Raw genomic sequence first — 23,543 nt, 5'->3', positions numbered from 1 at the left:
GTAATTGCATAACACTAATAGACGGCTTTGTCAATAGGATCTCCTGGCCTCAGTAGTACATACAGGTACATACACAGTTTTCAAATGGATTATTAATTTTCATTTTAGTCCAGTGCTAAATACACAGAAGATAGAAAAATTATCTGACTGGCTAGAAGCTTGAGATAAAGTGTAGGTTTTTACAAAGGAGGAAATTAAAAATAAGAGAGGCATAAACAGAAAAGAAAGAGGAGAAAATGAATCTGAAACACAAATCTGGGTGGCTGTGTAGAGGCAGCATTTCATATCCAGGCTGCTGTCTTCAGTCTCCTTCAAAGGCGGTGGTAAAGATAAAGGAGTAAGATGATAGTGTTGATGGACCTGATATCTGGACATTGGAACCTGATCTGAATGTCAGTTTCTTTTAAGCAAACCGCCTCTAATTTCTGTTGTGTATTTCTGGTATGCCTCATGTCCTACAACGGACCTGGGGAAGTGGTGATATTTGGACTTTATATACATGAGCAAGGTTTTTCCTTTTGTCTCTGCATTTTAACTGTTTTCTCTGCTTTTAGTATGAGAGAATCACTGTGAACATTCGGTATTTTCAATTAATTCTATTCTGACTGGGTATGGTTTTTCTCCAAATGGTAAATTTTGGTTACCAATAGCTTGTAAATATGATTTTTTGATTATATTAACATGTTCTAGTTACATACTGAGTTTTGGTGATTGATCTTGACAATAAATTTATTTGCAAAAATAGTTACCAAAAAACCCCCTTAAAATTAGTGTAGGGCTGAAGCTGAATGTACAAACTTGCATTTGTACTTGTTTGAAAATTCAGCTGAATATTTGTAGCTTCGTTGTGTTGTTCAGCTTCTGAGTGAAAGCTGCGGCCACACATGATCACTCAGTCACCTGTATAAGAGATACGAACATAGCAGTGCATGTAAGTGACTTTTGCTCAGTATCGCAACATATAACACTGTCACTAACAGCGGTGGTGGACATCTCCCTGGAGTGCTGAGGGCTGGGTGGCCACCCTGTTCTCCATGGCAGGACTGACTGCCAATGCACTGGGAAGGGACCACATGGGAGGCTCTTCTCTCCATCACACAGAGGGTACATCCCTTGCCTGTTTGCATCTCTTCTAATGGTTGTGGTTTTAATTCTGGATGCACTTAATGCAGTCTGTAAGGAACTGGCCTGTTTCAAATCTGCACTGGTCTTTCCTTTTCTGCCTTTTTTCCCCAATAATTCTGCTAATATGTAGTACCTTTTGGGAGCTAACATTTCAGCCCTTCCACGAATACCAAAGGTAAGAAATCAGCAAACTAAGTGTAAACATAAATTTAATTTTGAAGTAGTGTGCAGGTAATACTGAAGTCAGCAGTGCTGTTCGGGTGGTTAAACTTTTAAGTATTTCACCAGTGGTAAGAAGTAAAGCCAATAAAATAGGCTTTTTGTCAGAAAGTGAGCTGGGTAACTTCCACAAAATGGAATCAAGACCTTGTTTTTGAAGCGGGCTAGTGAATGTCTTCTGGACAGGAATCTGTTAGTGAAGAGGAGAGCGCTGCACCATAACTGAAATAGTGGGCTCTCTAGCCCACCCTGGCTGGCTGTGGGTCATCCACAAATCACGGTCACTGTGATATTAACAACAAAATCAATCAAAGCAAAAGACCAACAAGGCAATAAAAAGAATTTGTTGATATCAGCAATGAGCTTGGGTCATCCCTGAGGATGGTGCAGCCAGAATTAAATGTTTTTGTGTTAATAGATTTTCTCTTTTCTTGTTTTCTACAGGAAATGCTACCATGGCACATAGTTGGCAGCTGTGACCGGACTATGGTTAAACAAACTGACATTTAAGGAGAAGAAAAATTGCCCTGGAAGACAGACGCAAACAGTCAGACTTGCTGACGGGCAGATGTCACTATAAAACCTCTCACTCAATGATTGGCATCAGCAGCTAAACTGCCCAAAGCCAATTGATAAGTGAGAAGGAGTAGATAGCAATGCTTGCCTGCCAGTATGGGGCCGCCTGGTCAGGACAATTCAGGCTGGCTGCATGTTTCAACACCATCTAGGGAGGAAAAAGGAAGAGACCCCTGATTTTTGCTGACACTAACATTTAACTTTCACCTAGTTTGGTATTAAAACAATTAATATTGGTAATTAAGGCATTAGAAAATCAAGAAACACCCATTGTTAAGACTGGTACTTGATATGATAGGAATTTGTAGAATAGTTAATGGCACTCAAACGGTATTTCTTGCAAATTCAAATTTGAATTTAGCTCTGAAAATAGCAACAAAAACTACAACATGCAATATGCTAGAATTTCAGGGTGATCTTACTTAGCTAAAACTTTTTCTATTGGTGTTTATTGGCAGGCACAATGCTTGTTAAATTGCAAATTTAAGTATCGCATTGTGTCTGCAGACAATTACTCTGGCATCCCAGTGACAGCATTTTCTGTGTCAAAAAGCTGTTCAAAAACAGGACTGAATTTAGTAAAATCTGGGTCAGTATGTAAAATGTAGCTTAGCTAAAGTTGGAGTGGAAACTGATGTGACTATGCCACTATCTGATTTTTCAATTGTGTGGCTGCATGATGCTGCAACTTTTTATATGCAAGCATCCAGTTGTTGCTATTTGGGTTATGGGATAGCTGGAAAAATGAAGAAGAAAATAAAAGCAGTAAGTTCTTCTAAATTGACTTGGCACTGTTAACTCAAAGTCCTTGTGCCTTTTCTTTGCTAAAATTGTCTGTATAGTCATCTCAGATTTGTTATATCATGACTGAGGCAAATCATGCACTTGTGGCAGAAGTGGCCTTGGCTGAGATACAATTAACTGAAGCTCCTGTGGCTCATAAGATCTTTAGTCACAGCATCTGACTGTAGGAGGAGACTTTTTATGAGGTAAATACTCTTGCTTTGTGTAACTTCTTCATCAGCTTGCAGTGAAGAAGCAATGGGGTTGTCTCCAACAGTGGGAGAATGGCGTCCCAAATGTATCTCTACTCCCCCAGCCAATATTAACGTATGTAATGCAGAAATGTATGAGTGTATACTTATTTTCACAATTATGCATAGTCTTGGATTAAAAATATTTTACTATTTTCAAGGGAAAGATAAACAAATGTCTCTTTCTCTGCTTTCTCACTTCAGAAAACGAGAACACAATCTGATGCACATGTTTTAGGCCAGTCCTTAAGGACATGAATCTTTCCTTTGAGGAAAGGCTCAGTTTGCTTGCAGTTTTTCAGCAAGGGTAAAGAGAGAAAGGTGAATTTCTAAAACAGCACAGAGACGTGCCCGTCTTGCTGTGTCCCTCCCTTCGCTATGGAAGGTCTGCCTAAACCTCTAGTAGACCTTCAGTAGACTATTTGGTCACTGATTTGTCCCCAGTCTAGTTTTTTTTTCTGCTCTGTATCTTTGGTTTTGGCTTTTGCAGGCAATACAACCTTTCTTAAAAACAAAATGACCCCCCTAAACATGGCAACTCTGACAAGGAATACTTTTTCTGAAGCCAGTTTTCTTTCTTATTTTTTAATCTCTCCCTCTGCCCCCCCAGTTTCCCAGCTGGCAGACCTGGCATGGTGACATGGTGCATCAGATTGCATCAGTCACATTGTCCTCCATGACATCCTGTCTCAGAAGGAGATGTGACTGATGAGAGGTGATGGTGTCACATCACAACCGAGGCCTCAGCTGGAGAAGTCTGAGCAATTCACTCGACCACCATTAAAAGCAACACGGGATGGAGAAGCCGAGTGCTGTCTTATATCCCTCCCTTGCTCTCCGGTCTCTTTCACACTGTATGTTTTGCTAGCTGTGTCACCCAAGTTAGCCTGGATCAAGAGCTGTTGTAGCTGAAGAAGTTTTGAAGGCATGTAGAAAGCTCTGTAAAATCTGTATCAGTGGCATACATTTATCTGTGGGCAACTGTAGTTGCTCTGAGTCTGATGAACTTTGTTGCCATACTCTCAACATTGTCCTAACTAATTACAGCCATCACGTTGCGAGCTATTCCTTACAATCAGGAAAATGAACTAAAAAGCTCATGAGCTTCCCTTAGGTGCTGTCAGAGGTCCACAGCTTGCTAATGTCACTAAATAGCGACAGGAAGCTCTGGCTTGTTCCTGTGTAAAAATGAGCAGAAGTATGTGTTGCAGAGCTGCAAAAGCAAAGGTCTGAAACAATGATAGCCCTTGTTAACCTTCCGATTGTATCTAAAATGAATAGCTGAGATTCCCTCGCTGTTTGCAATATCTATTTGTGCTCGCCTGCAGCAGCTGTAGGAAGTACTCTCCCTACTGTATATTGCAGATACATTTTCTGTAAAAGGGTGTCAGTAGTGCTCTGAGCAGTGTTAGGCAGGATGGGTTTCACCAGTCGGATGAGCTTTACCTTTTCAGAGGAGTGTTTACTTTCCAAACTATGTTTTTCAGCTGCTTTTCTGATTGACAACATTACAGTGCTCATTGGCAAGTTCCCCATGTTGAAAAAACCATTATTCTGCAAATCACCTAATAAAGCTGTGGATTTTTTTTTTTCCTTGTATATCACTGGTAAATAAGACAATTTTAAGAATAGGAAGGCAGCATAGTACTTGTTACTGCTAGGAGAAACTGGATGAATAGTTATTTTTATATTCCTGAAACATGACCCTGGCTGAAAATTCTCCCCACCCTCAAGTCCAAACACAGCATTTAACTTGGACTTTCCTTTAGCTTGACAGATACTTTTCCTTCTCCTCTTTTCAGCTCCTTCATTTATGCCTGTAAAATAAAATACTTCCCATTTTCTACCTCTTCCTTTGTTTTGATGCTTTTCTGGGCCATGATTTTGGTTTTGGTGCACACGTTTTTTCAGTTTAAAATGCCTTAAATTTTTTCCCCCCCTTTTCTCTCATACCTTTATTTTAACCTTTTTATAATTAGTTCTTCCTTTCTTATGACCATTTAATTCTTCCTTGATTTCATTGCTGCTGTTTTCTGTCTCCAACTCTGCTCTTCCCCACCCCCCCTTTGCTGCCCAGTATTTATATAGAAATTTGGAATAATTTAGTTAGGAAGGGCGCTCTGGAGGTTATCAAATACTGTCCCCAGAGTGAAAGGCACTCTAGAGTTCCATGAAGCATCATTTTATTAATTTGTTTCTCCTTTTGTACATGTACATGTGTATTTACAAGCCCATGGTATAGCCAGGAGCAGTCTGGGGTCTTGAGAGTTAGTCTGTCTTTGGTCTCTTTCCATCTCTGCCCTGGTGCCTCTTCAGACCCTCCTGGCCTTCCAGTCATCCTCTTTCTGTTGTTCCAAAAACATTTCTTCCAGTCCTGCAGCAGCTTTCCCAGGTCCTTGGTCCTTTTCCCTGCCCACATGAAGTGCTGCGCTGATGGGAAAGCTGAAATAGCCTGGGTCCCAGAGCTTTCCACCAAACACCTTTCCTGCCTTCCTCCCCCTGCCCCTTTCTTCAAGTCTTCTCTAGTTACAGTTTATCTCTGTATTCTGGAAGGAGATAAGCTGTCTTCTTTTGCCCATATTTCCCAAATACCTCCACATTTATGAAAAGGAAGTCAGTCTTTGCTTCTGCCTCTCTGCCTTAGCTCTTGCTGCTGCTGAGCTATTCACAGGCTGGAGAGACAGAGAGAGGTGTTTCCTTACGAAAATACTCCTGGAAGCTGGTGCATCTCTGTGACACGCACTAGGCTGACTAAACTACTGTGAGGATGGGTTTATTGAATTACACTGTCAAATTACTACAGCAGGCTCAGCTGATAAAGACTTCATAGCTCAGAAGCTCTTGTAAACAGTACTTGCTGTGATGAGTGTTGCTGGTTTTGACATTTTCTCTTAGACTAACCCTGGGATGCACTTGAGCGTTGGCAGGTTTCATGTAGGAATCTGCCTGGTATGGCTGGGTTTGTTGTGCTTGCACGGTCAAGCAAGCTGAAGCAACACTGTTCGTCCTTCTTTTAAGAAACTCAAGGGAAATGTCCATATGTTATCTGATGTTCCTCTTTCCTCATCTCCTCCCTAAGTGCTGTTTCTCATTTTTCCAGGACTCTGACAATTTCTTTTCCCAGGAAAACATGCCTTGTAGCTTACATGCCTGGGCACTGCAGAGTCTCAGGTTAACAGAGCGGAGCAGGGGAAGACACACCAGCATACTCCAGTGCTGATTTTTTTTTCTTTTGTCCTGCTTTTCCATATCCACATGTATTTATGAGCCTGTGTTACAGATACCAGCAGGCTCCGCTGTTGAGAGCCAGACTCTTTGATCTGTTCTCCGGGAAGTACTCTTGGGAGATGGGTGAGGATGCGGCATGGGGCAGTCCTGGGGCTTGCCAGGGAGGAGATGTGGTAGGTCTGCGCAGTCAGCAAGCAGTTTGGAGAGCGAGGGTCTGTAGGTAGGATATCAGTCTCTCTCTCCAGTCTGCAGCTTCTGTTTTCTGCTTGACTGCACTCACCACCTTCCTACTGCCCCTCAGGGAATTGCCCTCTTATTACCACAATTACAATCTGTACACATTTCATTAAACTAATATCGCTTCGCACAGGCTTTCTCCACCGAAGTGCACAGCTGGAAGCCCATTTCTTTTCCTCAGCTTAAACACTTTGACAGGTTAAGAAAGCTATTATGGCTGAATAACAGGTGTTGCAAAACAATGTGCATTTGATGTTTAAATGAGAGAGCTTCTTTATTGACTGCCTTTATTGCAGCGAAGACTCTCCTTTTTCAAGATGACTGGATTTTTATTGGTTTTACTGCTTTTTAAAGTGTATTCTGTTGTTTCAGAATAGGTCCGGAGTGACTCTCTGCAGTTATTTGTTATTCTGATGTCTTTTTTTATTTACACTTTTTTGCCTTCTTATCCAGGTGAAGGATACCAGTGCTAAAGAGAAAAAATTTATTTTGTCTCTGCCTCATGCCAGTACTAAGTGCTTCTTGTTCCTGGGCAGCTCCTGGTGCTCCTATAAGCCATTCTGCCTCATTACTTTGTCTTTGCTTATTATTTCTAACCAGACTTGATTCACTTCCTACCTATCTGCATAGCAGCCTATATATATATAGCATTTTATATATTTAAGTTATAGCTGGGCTTTAGAATGGTTTGCAGAGATTTTCAGAACATTGCAGGAGATCTGGGCGTACACTGTTTGCTAGCTTCTGGTGGCCCAAATCAATCACATTTGGGAATCTCAGCATTTGTGTTTAGTCTGTGGTGCTATGCGATATGATTAATATGGTGTGTTCACAGACAAGTAGCATGGCCCTGTAAAAGAAGTCTGTGAGAATCAGGAATTCAATGCAATGTGACATTTAATTAAAAACAACCAGTATATTATAACTGAAAAAAATATTAAAAAGATAAAAAGAGGAAAAGTTAGATTTGTCAACATTAAAAATCAAAGTCCTCTCTAAGAAAAATAAATTCATTCCTGAGTAATCTCCCCATCATCTTCCCCCAAGCTCCCCACCTGGCACTCAGGCTGAATTTTAGTAAAGCTTTCTGCAGGCAGGATGGCACTTTCTCTCCCACTCCCACAAGTAGATTTTGCGTAATGCAAGCAGTTTTAAGAAGGACCAGGATAAAAGGACCAACTGTGTGTAGTAGTAGAGTAAGGACATTGTGGTTATGGCCTCATATTTCTTCTCTGTCCTACTACCTATTTTGTCTTCTAAAATTGCAAAAGAGTAAATTAATAATGTGACATTTCAGCAGCCAGAAGTTTGGAGGGGCTAAAAACTTATGTTGGGAAGGAGGAGAAAAATCTGTTCAAGCCAGCTTCATTCTTGTGAAATCTTTTCCATGCCTGTAATTCCTACCACAAATTAGGTACTGATGCAAGGTCTGGCACACTGAGAAGGGAGGGAGAGCAGCCGTCTGTTTTGGGGGAACTGGGTGCAGTACTGGGGAAATCTCACAGGAGGTCTAGCTAGCTGGCCTTATTACACCATTTTTTCTTACATGACTGATGTGAAAGGCATATGAATTATGTGCAACACCAAGCTGCAAGTAGAAGGAAAATTGTGTGTAGATGAAGAAGAAGGTGGGAAAGCAACTAGCTGTCACCACCACCATATATTTTTCACAGTAGGCAATAAATTACTTTTGTGATCCTCTGGAAAATTACCTGTAATAGAGGAATTAGCTCTTTCTCATTATTATGTAGATATTTGGTATATGTAAATTTCTGACAATGATGAAGAAAAGTGAAATGCTAATTAGCACATAATTTTTCTAGAAATTACTCTGTCCACAACTGAGGAAGCCTGTCAGGAAGTTGTCAAGAGAGAATTGTGCTGTTTCTTTTGTTGCCTCTTTTTTCTCCCATGTTTCACAAGTCAGCTCCTGAACGTTAGCAGTTTCAGCTGTTGTTATCCTGCATGTTCAAAAGCTTGTTTCTCAATGCGTGTGTAGTCATCTTCAGTGCACCTAACATATAACCTAGTCCTTACAGGGTACATTAACAAAAAGGAGAATTTTTGCACACCTAATGGAATTGTGCTCCATTTGGATTAACTTCTCTGAACACACTAGAGCTTATCTAGATTCATAATGATGTGAGTGAGTCTAGGTTATGTTTCTTCTTCTCCCCTTACTTCTAAATAAAAACAAATCAATCTTTTCCTCTGAGCTAAAATCATATTTACTGTTTGGCTATTTTTGCCTTCTGAAAATACAAAGCCACCATGGTGATCTGCAGTTACCAGCTGCTCCTTCCATTTATTCCATATTGGAAAGGGCAGGAGCTAGGATCAAGAGAGTCAGGAGGCTAATGAGTTTCCAGCTACTCCTTCCTCTCTCAACCTGTCTTGTCCGTGCAATGTAGCTTCAAGACAAGCAGGGGAGATGCTCAGGCCAGGAGCCCAGAGCAGAGGAGTGGCTCGCTCTGTGGACATGGCTCTTCAAGGGAAGGATGTCTGAATTCACACAGGAAGGCGAGTTGGATGGGGATGAGGCAGCAAGAATGAAGATGGTGGCTGTGTGTTAGTGGAGGGGCAGCAATATATGGGAAGGAGAGAAGGTAGCATGTGTATGTGTGCATGTTTGTATTGCAGACTGTGAAGAGAAAGAAGGGTAGAGTGACCAAAAATTAGGAGGCAGGCTCTGGCTTTTGAAAAAAGCAAAGAAATAGTAATTAGAATTAAACTAGCAGCTAATAAAGAAAAAATATAGGGGGAGGGGAAGGATATGTTATTCTACATAGGGAATGAAGGAGAGACAAAGGGAGAGGACTAGAATTAATTGAATGAAGGCAATCAATTAGAAAAGTTATGTTGTTATTTGGCTTTCATTTGTATTTGTTTCTCTCATGGCTGGCTGGAAAGAGCAAATTATAGTAGAAGAGATGACCGGAATGGTAGAAAGAAAATGTTGATAAGAAAATACTATAAATATGGGTACTTGCAAACAAAGTAAAAAAGATCAAAGTATCTCAGTAGGAGCTTGGGAAAGACTTTACAGTGGGAAGGAAAATAAATGGTAATTCCAAAGTTAGCTTTTTAAAATGTCTCTGTTTCTTTCGTGTTTTTTTTTTTTTAATACTTATGCCACTATTTTTCTTCAACTTTCTCCCCTTCCCATCGTAATTTTTGATTCTGCCACAGGTCTCTCAGATCTCTTGACCAGTATGTTCCCCCCCCCCCCCCCCCCCCCCGCTTTCAAAACACTTCCCAACTTGGATTACAGCCACCTGCCCTTTGACTTGTATCTCCAGCATCTTCTGGGAAGTCTGGAATTGCTCTTCTTGTTGACACACTTCTTAGTGTAATGGAACCTTCTCTGCAGTTTCCATTTCATACACTTATTCCCTTTGTTAACTCCCTTTTCTCTGACCCTGTCATTCCCGTATGTCTCATCAGGTGCCTTTTTGGCTTTTGCTGTTTGCTGTGAGAACGTGAATTGTGGTCAGGTGGTGTGTACCTGCATCTCTGCTTCTTTAAAGCACTTGTTCCACGAGTCAGCTGTGCCTGCAGTGACCCACAGGTACTTGCACTGTTTTTCAGTTTGGTTTGTTTTCTGTTGGAGAAAGCAAACTCTGTGACTGGTGAAGGTCTGGAAGCAGGTTGCTTGTCTTGTGCCCAACAGGCTAACAGGAGTGAGAGGGTGAGTGGGCTTCAGGCTACTCGCAGTTGCCATGGGCAGGGGGTGGGTGCAATGAAACAGAAAACATTTCTGTGTCAGGGGACGGAGCATCAGAATTTCCCCTACTTTTACCTACGAGCCACACAAGGATATTTGCAGGTACAGGCATATTTAAACTCCAGGTAACACATAGAGGGGCTGAGGTTGTGTTTTTGAGCTGAGTCAGTTAATTTGACAGCATATTGCCAAATACGGAGTCTTGTGTCCAGGTTGATACATAAATTGTAAAAAGTAGCAACCATCACATGCAGATGGTCTAACTCTGAACTCTGTATCCCAGTGCACAGCTGATGTATGGGAAAGAAGAATCAGGCCTTGAACTCACAGAGCTGAGAAAAGGAAATCTATGGATTCATCAATGGGATTTTCTGTGTCAGCACCCAGAGATAGGTACCCCCAGAAGTATGGGTTTTTTATCATTAGAATGCTGTCCAAAACAAGGGTTTGCTGACAGCCTCAGCTGCTACCACGTAGGAATTAAATGTCTTGGGATCCTTCATAATCATTCCAGTCAAGGCTTGGAGAAAAAAATTGTTGCTCATAAAAAGAATCTCCTACGGGCCTTCAACCTTAATAAGCTTGTGTATGGAATTATAAATTTATAAGCATCATAAAATTATAATGGAAAATCAGTAAAAATACTACTTAAAACTGTTTTTCACCTTGCTTGCAAAATCCTTTCCATAAGAGAGAGAAAACGTGGTTCTGTCGGGCTTTGCTAGGCATGTAGATCCCTCATGTATCTGTAGGCTGAGATCAGGATAATTGAGAAGCAGAGAACTGAATACTGACTGAGAAGTTTGGTAAAGGGCTTATGTATTCTTTACCCTCTAATGTCAAACAAAATTCAGTAGCAGTTGAAAGCTGGTAATGTTTGATGCCTGATGTGAAATGAAGTAGTGGATTCAGTTCAGTATCTGGTCATCCAATATAAACACAAAATGCAGATGGACTGAGGGGATGCAAAGCCTTGTGGACATCTGCTCTGGATCACAGGTGGCTGTCCTGCGACTTATACATTTGTTCTGGTCAAATAGGAAAGTGCTCCTCAAAAAGGCAAACTGAAGGTGTTTAAATGTGTTTTATTCAGCCAGATGTATGTAACTTTTATACATTTCCTGGGAACAGAAGAGTACTCAAGGTTTGGTAGTTTATGTAACAGGAGCATGCAAGTTGCATACAGTCATGGACACTGAAGTTTAAAATAGCTTCTTAAATATTAGAAGGCAGAGTGCTGTGGAATAAACGTGTTTCACAAATCAGGCTGTAAAATCTTTAATGGTGAATGAAATGCATGAATATAATGATCTAACATCTTTAGATTACATTCCTTAGAACATACTCATCATGTGGATGTTTCTTGCTGTTGATATAAAGGTGTGTGCAGGCACGTGTCAGTATATTTCTATGTAGACAAGCAAAATCCAGCTTTGGGTTTTTTGGGGTTGATCGCAGGCATGTTGCCTTTTTGTTTTAGATGAGACTTACTGCTTAGAAGCTGTAAGGGAAGATCCTCTTGGAGCACAGATAGTTTATGTAAGTTTGGAAATTTCCTGCTAAAGAGCCTTTAAATTAAACTTTACCATGCCTGGAGAAGAACAATACTCAGAACTGTAGTCACCAACTCTCATCTTCCTTTGTGAATCACCATCCCAGGAGCGCATAGTGATTCTTTTGGATTCGTTATTGTCTTTTGCCTCTGTCTAGTTTCAAAATGTGCATTATCCCACATGCTAAGCATCCTTCTCAGTTAAAGGAGAAGCAGAAATGCTGCCCACTGTTAGAATTCAAGAAAAAAATATTTAAAGCTTCAGGTAACAGTTCTGAAGAAATTCTGAAGAATGGAAATTCTTTAAATTGTCTAAAATATTCACTGGGATATAATTTAGGATTTTGGCTGTAGATGATTGTCAGGAAGAAATAAAAAAGTACTGTGAAAGTCACCTGCTTTTTCTAACACTATTTGACATTTACGAAAGGAGAAATGAGCTTTGTGGTGGAAGTACTGAAATGTACTTTGGTTATCAAGTTTTTGGCACTCTCCCACAAACTTCCAGTGGAACTTTATAAATGGCTGTCCTGGTTTTGGCTGGGATAGAATTAATTTTCTTCCTAGTAGCTGGTATAGTGCTGTGTTTTGAATTGAGTATGAGAATAATGTTGATAGCACACTGATGTTTTAGTTGTTGCTAAGTGGTATTTACACTGGTCAAGGACTTTTCAGGTTCCCATGCTCTGCCAGGTGCACAAGAAGCTGGGAGGGGGCACAGCCAGGACAGCTGACCCCAACTGGCCAAAGGGCTATGCCATACCATATGGCGTCATGCTCAGTATAGAAACTGGGGGGAGCTGTCTGGGGAGCAGCGATCGCTGCTCGGGGACTGGCTGGGCATCGGTCAGTGGGTGGTGAGAGGTTGTATCACTTCCCCCCCTCCCCGTTATTTTCCTTTTCATTACAATTTATCATTATTATTATTATTTTATTTCAATTATTAAAGTGTTCTTATCTCAACCCACGAGTTTTCTTACTTGTGCTTTTGCGATTCTCTCCCCCATCCCACTGGGAGGGGGAAGGGTGAGCGAGCAGTTTTGTGGTGCTTAGTTGCTGACTGGGGTTAAACCACAACAATGGCTTTAATCTTTTTTTTTTTTCCCCTGCTTTATTAATATCTGCCTGCTTCTGTTATCACACTGTAAAATGGGGAAAATGTTACTTCTATGACACTTGCATATCTCTTTTGAGCTACAAGCTTTTAAAACAGGCATTTTCTTTCAATTTGTTGCTGCAGCACGTTGGAGACTAGGTACAAGTTGGATTTTTGGCACTGAAACAATAACTAAATATTTTCTTAGATTTGTATATTTAAACAGACCAATAACATCTTCTGAACAGGACCAAATGCAAAGATGTGTGCATGTCAGGAAAGGAATACATTAGAGGAATCTGCAGTTTTAATACAAGTTTAAATAAAAATAAAAGAGTCTATACATTAAATGGTATGTAAAACATCAAGCTCTCTGCCTTTTATTATTGTGAGATTGAACACCCCTGATCGTAAATTACACATGATAAATTTGTCAGGAAATTAAAACACTGAATAGTGGGCAACACAGTGCTATCAGAAGAATCTTTTGTCCAGTGGGAACATTGGCACTAGCAAAAGGATACCTGTGATAATATATAATTTTAATTGGACTGTGTCATGACAGGCTCAGCAGATGCCAAAAAAATGACTAGGAAAAAAATAATATGAAAGGAAGGCAAGGTAATGACTATACCTATATATCTTCCCATTTCCTTTAAACTAACTGACAGTTTTTAATCTCTTTAAAATGTTTTCTGTTCTAGATTTTCTTTTTTTTTTTTTTTTCCTTAGGATGCAACATCGCAGTATCTTCTATGATCAGTACAGGGTCCTCTGATGAGGAACTAGGTAAAGGTGGAGAAAGAGTGCAGTGCTCCCATGGAAGAGGAGATGGAAAGGGGCTGCCATAGGATTTCTCCTTGAGGAATCTCCTGTTAAACTTCCAGTATCATAGGCAACTGTGCAAAAGGGTGCACAAAACTTCAGTGCAAAGGCATGAGTTAAAATCTCTACGTGGAAGTCACAGGCAGTCTTAAACAAACAAACAAAACAACCAACCTGTATAATCACTTTGAGCTCTGATGGTCTTTGCCTCATAGACAAGGGACCTGAGGCGTAAGCACCAGCCTCAGCTATTAGTTCAAACCTTCATGCAGAAGCCCGTGGGGCTGAATCCCACACCTCAAAGACTGAGGAGCTAAACCCAGCCTAATCTTGTAGGAAGGTTCAGTGAGAAATTTGTTCAGAGCTCCTACCCTTGTTTCCATTCCCATGCAGCAACCACAAGACACTTCCCCCTTGTTTCTCTTTTATAGACTGTTCAGCCTACTCAGATGAGACCCCAAGTCCATCTGATGCTCTCTTTGAGTCAAACCTGAATTCAGAACAGATTTTCTTCTGGTCTGCTTTTGTGACCATGCATCGCTCTTGATGCACATCACTTGGTCAGAAACCGCACAAGAACAAAGAAAAACAATTTTGTCTTTTTCTGCTTTCACACAGTATAAACTAATAACTTCAGCAAAAAGCTGTGTCTATGGAGTACACATTGAGAATATAATCACTTTATTGTATACTCTGTCCTGCAAGGTGCTGCAACTCATATCCTGTCCACCAAAATATGTATGCCTGTTGATTTGAAAGCTTGTGCTTCATTGTTTGTTATGTTGGACTAGGATCAAGTTTTGTGACTGTAAGTTGAGCATAACTACTTAAAAAGGAACCCTGCTTTATCAGTCGTTGTGCGAGTGATGTCTGTCGGTTTTGGTGAGGGTACTTGTTTCTGTTCCAGGTTAAGGAAATGAACAGGTACATTACTGTATTGAGAGCTTGTTGAACTAAAATAATAATAATAAAAAAATTCAGATGTTCTGGAGCCCCAGGAAATGGATTAGAGGATGTAATATAGTATAAAAAATTTTCTAGTATTTGGTGTTTTTTTCTGAAGTAAAATATATGTAATTTTGGTAGTTGCAATGTTTTTAATTGATGTGTTTATTTGGTTTTGAGGCTCGACATTAGGCAAACATAACTTGAGGCACTTAAAACATCATACCATAATGCAGAGTAATTGAAACAAGGAAAGCCAAACAGCAATAATAATAAAACTTAAATTATTGATGGAAACTCATGAAAAAATCTTCAGCTACACTTCTGTGTTGATTAACATGAGACCCTTTTTGAAGCAATATCAGAAGTAACTTTGAGAATTTGACCCTAGGGCTTGAAAACATATCTGTTACAGGGTCAGCTTCTTCCTTCAAAAGTGCATGCATTATGTGCATTATTTAGGAAAAATTAGTGCTAAGGACAGGGGAAAACAAATTAAGAGTTTCAGACTCTGGCACCACAGAGAAGGGAGGCAGGAGGTGTGGGAGTCTTCTGCCTTGCACTCTGGTAAAATGGACCCTTTTCTGTGAGAGAATATCTCCTCTTTCTCATCAAGCTCCCAGCTGCCTGGGAGCATCTTCTCTTGGCTCCTTGTGAGCTTCCTGCAGTGAGGGTGCCATCACCTCTCAGAGGACTCATGTCTCTCAGTCAAACTCTGTATGTGTGTATATATATATGTGTATACATATATATACACTTTTAATTCTTCAAAGTTGCAAAAGAGGCTCTTCCCCTTTACATTAATTTCTCCTTGCCAGCCTCTAGCAGTAGTCTTTGAGATTTCTGATAACCTTGTCAATACTGTGCTGTTAGCCACTGTTGTTTCTAGCTTTTAACAGTGGTCTGTTATGCAGGAGTAACTTCTTGAACACAGGTGCTGTTGACTTTTCTGTTGCAGTGGCAAGGACATCTCGTGTATTGAGTGATTTGATCTTTTCAAAGGTTCAAGGGAAAAAAACAAAATAGGGCACTCAGCCCAGTGGAAGTCTGGAGAGGCTGGAAAAGCTTATGGTGTGCCTATGCTCACCTATAGCCGCTTCAGGTTTGTCTGTGGGTTGCAGGTAGGGTGTGAGTGTTAAGCCGTGAACAAATGCTGAGGATGTGGCCCTGGGTTTCTACACTTCCACTTAACTCAAACGGTTATGAATCACTTGGGCTTTGTTTCAAAAAGTTCTTTAAGAACAAAAAAGGAGTCTTTTTCACTAAATATAAAACACTGCAAAAAGCATCCTTAGAATCATTCAATGTAATAAAAAAGCAAACCAGAGTTGCATGGCGGTGTTTGATCTCGGCGAAGCTGGCAGGAGAGGTGTGGAGGGTGAGAGGGCTGTGCATGACCAACTGCAGTGTTTCTGCCTCCCCCTCAAGCAGCATGTGGCAGGTTACCCTTGGCGGCCGTGAGCCCTCTGCCACAGCAATTATTTTAAAACGATTGTTTCGCTCGGACCAGATACTGCGGCACAAGTGCAGGTCCCTTGTTGGTGCCACATTCAATTAAAAGGACACAGACGAGGCACTCGGGGGGTCTGTGGCACCCTGTCCAATCTCATCACTCAACAGAGCAACCTTGGGGGCTGATGCACCGTTCAGCCCTACTGTCAGGCGGCCCAAACACGTTGCCCATCCTGGGGTGGCTTGGTGCCCTGTTCCCGTGCCAGGGCAGCGTATGGCAGCACTGCGAGGGGTGGCTGCGGCAGGGCTGGCAGCTGGCCGGAGTGTGGGGGGGGCAGGCGGCGCCAGCCCCATCGCAGTTGGGGTAGCAGTGAGCTATGACCGCCGTGATGAGCTTGCAGATGTCATTTTCCACGCTACCGGTTACAGTGTGTGACAGACACCTAGCGCTGTTGCACAGCCGGGCACGGCTTTAGGAATGGGTGCAACAGCCCAAGGACTTGTCTAAAATTGGTTCTTCTGCAGAAAACCATGTGTTGAGGATGGTGCATCTGCATGCATGCAGGGAATGAGCCTTCCAACTTTCCTGCTTATACTTTCTCATTTCTTGTCTTCCCCCTCCCCCCCCCGCCAATTACATCCCACTTATCCAAAACTCATCTCAGAAAGTGGCCATGTGAGCCAAGATGCCTCCTGCTGATACACACAGTGGGCTAACGCTGATGAGCTGAGCTCTCTCCTGTGCTTATTGTTTCAGATTGGTGTAGAAAATTTAAAAATGACTGGTTAACATCATGTCAAGTTAGGGAGAATTAGGATGACTTAGATGGGGTGAATGTGACAGTTATTTTAGAAATTATTTTCTTTGTCAGCAAACTGAAATTCAGAGCAGAAATATGCACATGAGTAACTCAAAGAGTTTGTGATAAGGAGTGAAAGGAGAGGGGAAAAAACTGATAGTGAACATTGAGAACAAGTTTCTTAGCTTTCTAAGCTTTGAAGAGTTTAAAATCGGGTTAAGATGTGAATTTTTGGCTATACTTCAAGTCATTGGGTTGACTGGTATGATTGCCATGACATCCATTACTGTTACATGGCACAGTCATCAGATTAAATTCCAGAAAATCTTGTTTGAAAGGTTTCATTTCAAAAGTACAAAAAAAAAAAAAAAAAGAATACTGTAAAAACAAAACAAAAAGCACTGCTTCCTGATTTTAACAGAAAGAACAGAGACTTTTCCATGGATAAAGAGATGTGCTGTGCTTTTTTTTTTTTCGTAATTGGTGATTTATAATGATATCTGTGGTCACTGTTGGGAAGGTAAAATGAACATATTGTAATTTATTACTAGAGCTGGCAATTGAAATTTAGACTGTATTTCAGGATTTCTAACCTGTGCCAGTAACTTGACAATATTAACTCTATTAGTAGCACTGTGCATCGTAGTACCTGCCTATCAAATGTGCATATTTTGTTGTCTTTACCTTATTTTGGAATACTCTTAGCTTTAATTATCTTACTATAAAGTTATCTGAGATCCACAAATGAAATAATTTTGGAAGCATTTTAAAAGGCTGCACAGTGCCTGGTCAATCACATAAAAAATGACCATGAAGAGACAATTCTTCAATACTCAGCCAGTGTTCAGCAGAATTTATTGTGTTAATCTTAAATGATTTTTAATTAAATGAGTTTGCAAGTTCCAGTGTATGTATAGTGTACAATAAGAGCAGTGACACTTTTTTAGAGGAAACTGTTGTTGGGAAAATACATAAAATAAAGTATGACGAGCATCTGAAAATACGTTCTGGTAAGCTATCCTCCAATTCAGAAAATTTAACTTGCTTGGGAATTAAGTTTTTGGAAAATAAAAGTATTTTTTCATGTTTTATAACATGAAAACATAAGCCAATTATTAGTGATTTGGTTTTTTAAACTTTTTTTTTTTTTAAAGGAACCAGGTTTTCCTTTAGCCCTTTACTCCCAGTGGAACTGGAACATGGGAAGCATCTTTGGCCACAGTGATTAAAGCCAAGGAATTCCAGGTTAGGATAAAAATGAATGTATGTTTGGATCACTTTGTGTTCCTGAAACATTCTTGCTCTCTCTGTAGATATCTATCTTTTTGCTGTCTTCTACTACCTACTGCATTGCAAATTGCTCTCAACCTATGAAAATTAAATGTCCTGGAAACAAGAATATGAGACTGAATTCTTCTTTGGGCAAAAAGTGTAAACCCAGTTATAGTGTACTGAAGTCCTGTTTGGTTAACTTAGCAAGAGAATAGGCTCACTAGGTCATTTGCACAGGCAAAGATTTTCACTGTAAAATATTTGAAAGCAGCTTAGCAGGAGAGATCTCAATGGATTCCCTAAGAAACAGATTTCTCTGTTCTCAGGCTCTTTTTTTTTTTTTTCCCTTCTCCCTGAGGGGAAGATAGGGGGTTGCCAATGTGGACATAACTGATGACACTAAAATCAGAAGTTGGGTCTGCTTTGCAGTTTTGTAACAGTTCTTAATATTATTATTTTCAGGTGGGTTTTTGGTGGGGCAAGAACATCGACATCTAACAAACCAAGAGTTGTTTACTTTGGATGTACTCTGTGTGTCTGCTTTGGATCGGAACTGGCACTAGCTCTACCACTTTTATCTCTTACTGTACAAACTATAGCAGAAAGCTGCTGGCGCATCATCCATGTTGTAGCCAGACTCGCAAAACCACCTCCTTCAGCCCATGGGTTAATGGGAGGCAGCAAATAAGTTCACCAATTCTCCAGTCTGGTGGCTTATCCACTGAATGTCTCTCCCCCCAGGAAGGGTTTTTAGCTTTTTGTTCCTATGAGATTAGGATTTTCTTAAATAAAAAGTCCTGACTATCTTCTTGCTGGGGAAACATTTAGTAGCTATAGTGAAGCAAAACTCCACCATGAAGCATTTGAAGTTTAGGACAGGAGTGTGCTCATTTCAAGTAAGTGCTAATGATACAGTACAGCACTGAGTCTAAATGAGAACTCTCTTTTTGTTGCCTTTATGGTATTCTTTAAACACGGAAATCCTTAATAGTGTTACATTAGTCACATTGTATCCTTCCAAATTGTCCAATTCTAAAGATGTTTAGTACTACATCATTTGATAGTGATGATGCAGAACATTCCTGTTGTAAAATTGACAGCGTAACTCACTTGAAGGACATATATTGGTATTACATTATGAAAACCCTGAGTTTCACAATGTGGTGTTATCACTGCTGTGGAAACCACTGGCTGCTGTGCCTGCTTCTCTAAGGAGCAGAGGAACCTTGCCCTTGGGTAAAGTAAATGCAAATGTGGAAAAAAGAAGAAAAAAATAAAAAAGAGGGGGGGCGGCAAATCCAAACAAAACATCCCCAAAGCCCAACATATTTGTTCAGTGATTCTATTTTGGGCGTGGGCACACTTCATATATTTTAACTGATTGTGATTATTTCTGTAATTGACTGCCTATAATGGCTGCTTCACCAGTATCTGCTGAAATGATGCAAGAGTGCAAAACCAAATCCCAGAGTGAAGTGTCCTTGACTTGCAGACAGTTGATCCTGAAGCTTCCTGGCTTACTTCCCTTCCTGTTGATATGATCATGTCATTTGGGAGAAAAGCAGGGATGGTCAAAATGCATCCTAGGGGCAAAAAGCCCAAGCTTGAGTGATACTGAACCCTTGCAACTTCCTGCAAAACCTGCAGCGCCTTCCCCAATGTACTCATCATTTTGCAGCATCAGGCACCAAATGTGGGTATGTTCACTGCCGTCTACAGAGAGAACTTGATGCCCTTATAATGTGATATGCATGAGGCTGCAGACTGCACTCTCTGTCGGCCCTCTGTAAAGAAATCCCCCATATTGGTCAGGAGTCAAACCAGGAACAAAAGGGGGGCTTTCAGAAGTAGTGAAGTAATGAGACCCTAAATAATAGGAGTGAGTGCAATACAGACAGCTTTTTTATCTCTCTGGGAAATATTGAAATGCCAGTTTCACTCTTTTAGTGCTTGTATGAAGCATTGAAGACAATTTCAGCATCAATTTTGTCTCCATTCTGTACAAACTCAAGTGCTTCTCTTCTCTCCACCTCTCTACTCATCATTCATCCTTCCACATATATATGGTCCCCCTGCACCCACTTTTCCCTTTTACACATCCTTCTGTTCATTCAGTGCTCTATTTTAACCCATCACACAACTAATAAGAAAAGTATAACAAATGATATGTAGAGCAGAGGCATTTTGGATATCCCACACTACTTCAGAGTATATGCACTAGATGAATTTTTCATGTATTTTCAAAGTTTTCTTTTCAGCTGTCAGGATGAGATGTATGGGTTCGTAGTACTCCCTGCTGCTCTGATGCAAATGCTGTAGCTGGGGAGTGCTAGGTGGGGAGCTCTGGTTAATAATCTGGGTTGTTGTCTTAGATTGAAGAGAACTTAAATTCAAAAGAGAGCTGGATACTCTTTTTCTAGATTAGACAGAGTTGAACGTAACACAGTGAAATACACAGTCGCATTGCAACGATACCATATTCCAGTCCTGAAATACCAAGGAAATTCTTCACACCAGTTCTACAGCTGGGAGAATTGAAGAATGTAATGTTACAGAGGCATTTCCTCCCTTTGAGGAGATGAAGGTCAAATAATAGGTCTCCCACAAAGTAAGAATATAAATATGTAATGAAAATAGTGTGTAGTAGTCAGATGGGGTACACTATAGAGAATTTTGGCTTTCCCCCCCCCCCTTTTTTTTTTCCCCCTGAAGAAAATGATTCTTTAAAAAGTATGACTATGGTAAAAACTCACTGTATAGGTTGGTAAAATTTTGTACCTCACAGAATGGGAGAGTATGCAGAGTACCTTACCTACTGCAATATACATTACTACTACATACTCCAATAGATTGAAAAATAGAAAATTGATATTCTAATATAGTTTCATGTCAAGGAATTAGAAATGGAGAATTTGGCCCCTTGCTATCTTGTCATTGGGAACGAGACATTACAGGCACAAAACTCAGTACTTTCAGTTGCTGTGTGATAGATAACTTATAGTCATTCTGCCTCTGTAGGCAAACACAGTGATATGTTTCTCTGCAGCAATGTAGTTGTGCATACCTCTGAGCAAAACACAGTGGGAAGTGAAATGAGTACAAAGTACCAAAGGCAGATTACCGTAAGCTCAGCAAATACAATATGTATCTAGTCAAGAAATAAATATTCAAGAAGTGGCAGAAATGATCAATATGGATGGCCAGGGAAATACAGGAGGAAATCGAGGCCAGGAGAAATGCAGCCAAGACATCTATAATTTATTTTTTTTTTTTTAAATGTTTTGCCAAGAAAATCCCACTGAGAGCTAACATCTCATTTCCAAGAAATCCCTTAGGATAAACCAGAAGTGTTAGCTCTGAAAGAGAAGGTATAGGAGGCAAAAGAAAAAAGGTAAGGAAATGATCAAGAAAGCTGAGATTGAAAATGAAAGGAAAATTACATGGGATGTGAATATGAATAATAAATGGTTATACAAATGTAAAGTATAAGGAGCAAGAGGTTGATGGGAGAGACTGCAGGCCCTGTGGGGGAATACTGAAAGGAAACTTATGACAGAGGATGTGGATATTTCTATGAAACAGAATGACTTCTTAAAATCAATGTTCACTAGGCAAATTGGCAGGGAGGCTTGGAGGAGTGAATCAGAAACATGATTTTAAGTGTCTTGCTGGGTAGTTGGGAAGATAACTTCTTCCACACAGCTTTAAACTTTCAAGTAGTAGTAAGTGATGAAAACAGAGGAAGTTGTGAAACTTACTGAAAGATTTTTGGCTTTATCTTGCTTCTAAGTGGAAACAATAATGAACAAAACTCCAGTTCCGGGAAACCTCTTTACATCAGGAGGATCTAAAATCCTGGTGGAGAGCAGGGTAGGGGTATTATAATTGGGATTCAAATGAATAATTTAGGACAAGTCGATTTATTTTTTTGATATATTTCATTTTAAAAACAGTTTTGGAGCTGGGCTGGAAGAATACTGGATCTGTGGAATATTGGCATTGGGGATACAGAGAGATTTGATCCAAGCCTTGGATCAAAACTGTCAGTACTTGCAATGTTTCTTCTACAACCACAGCCCAGAATTATAGATGTTTTCCTATTGATCCTATAGAATGGATAAGACATCAATAAATCTTGTACAAATGTCAACTGGGTCTCAAGATATTAAAGGGCAGTAGCAAACAGATGAAATTGTAGAATTTAGAGGGCTTTTAAGTGTGATGCAAGCCTATATACCCTTGCATCCAGGAAGCTGAAGATAGACACTTAAAATTAAATATCTAACTTGGTTATTACAGCACTGAAGTTGGCTAAATTTCAGATTTATGTTCCACAAGTACAAGATCCAGAAGCTAATTAGACTTGCTGGTTGTACAGCATTAAAGTAAATTAAGCCACATTATTTAAGTGCCTTAATAGAGATGCAGAAGTCAAATTCTAGTCGGACTCTAAAAACCAAACTGGTCCAGATACTTATAGTACAAGACATAAAATAGCTGGTGTTGGTGGGCTTTGCCGTTATTAGGTTTTCCAGTTGTTGATAAGTTTGATTAGAGCACAGATGTTTCATTTTCTGAAGGATTTTGAAAGGTAAAAACTTAGTCTCATTCTATCTAAAAAAATTTCTGCATACAGAATTTTCTCTAATGGAAAACTGGAGTGGTGGATGTAGTCAAGTGCATGTTTACAGGTTATTTAAAATGTTCTACTGCAGGCAGAAGAGTTTCAAATTTGACTTTATTTTCCATTATGTAAACAGAAATTGAAGTGAAAATTAATTTTAAAAAAGATTGTCCTTTTTCTTGTAAAATAATAATTTTACAATACTCTGTGGTTATACATTTCCTGTTTTCCCTCCTGTTCCATTCCTGGTTTTCCCATAAAATTTTGACTGTTGTCTTGATTTTTATGAAGCAGTTTAGCTTTGATGTAATAACAGACTTCTGTAGAGTGTGGTTTAATCAAAATATATCCACTTGGTTCTCACAGATTTCTCTTTAATCCCTAAAGCTTTGACCCTCTCATGTGACAAACTGCTGATTTGCTATAGAATTTGAACTCTTGAAAACCTTCAATTCTTGGGAAAGATATTGGCCAAGCAGGTAATTTAACTGCCAACATTGTGATCATAATGGTGACCCACTGAGAATAATAGATTGGTTATCTGCTAATTCAAGATAAATAAGATTTCTTTTAGCTCTACTGGTGATATCAGAGCTTAAAGAAAAAGTGACTTTTTTTTTCTGTTTTCTTTGGAGAGAGTGTGTGTCTATGTGTAGGAGTAGGAAAAAGCGAGATTCCTCTAGTCTTTATCAGTTATCAGTTGACTGTGAATTCATTGTGATGTAATGCTTATAGTTGGCAAAGAATTAAAGGATAAATGAGAAAATGGCATATGTGCATATATAAACTTTGAATTAGGAAAGATTCAAGCCACTAATTAAAATAAAGTTAGGG

This window comes from Ciconia boyciana, chromosome 5 (assembly GCF_034638445.1).
Source record: "Ciconia boyciana chromosome 5, ASM3463844v1, whole genome shotgun sequence".
NCBI lineage: Eukaryota > Metazoa > Chordata > Aves > Ciconiiformes > Ciconiidae > Ciconia > Ciconia boyciana.
Note: the sequence above shows the minus strand (reverse complement) of the source record.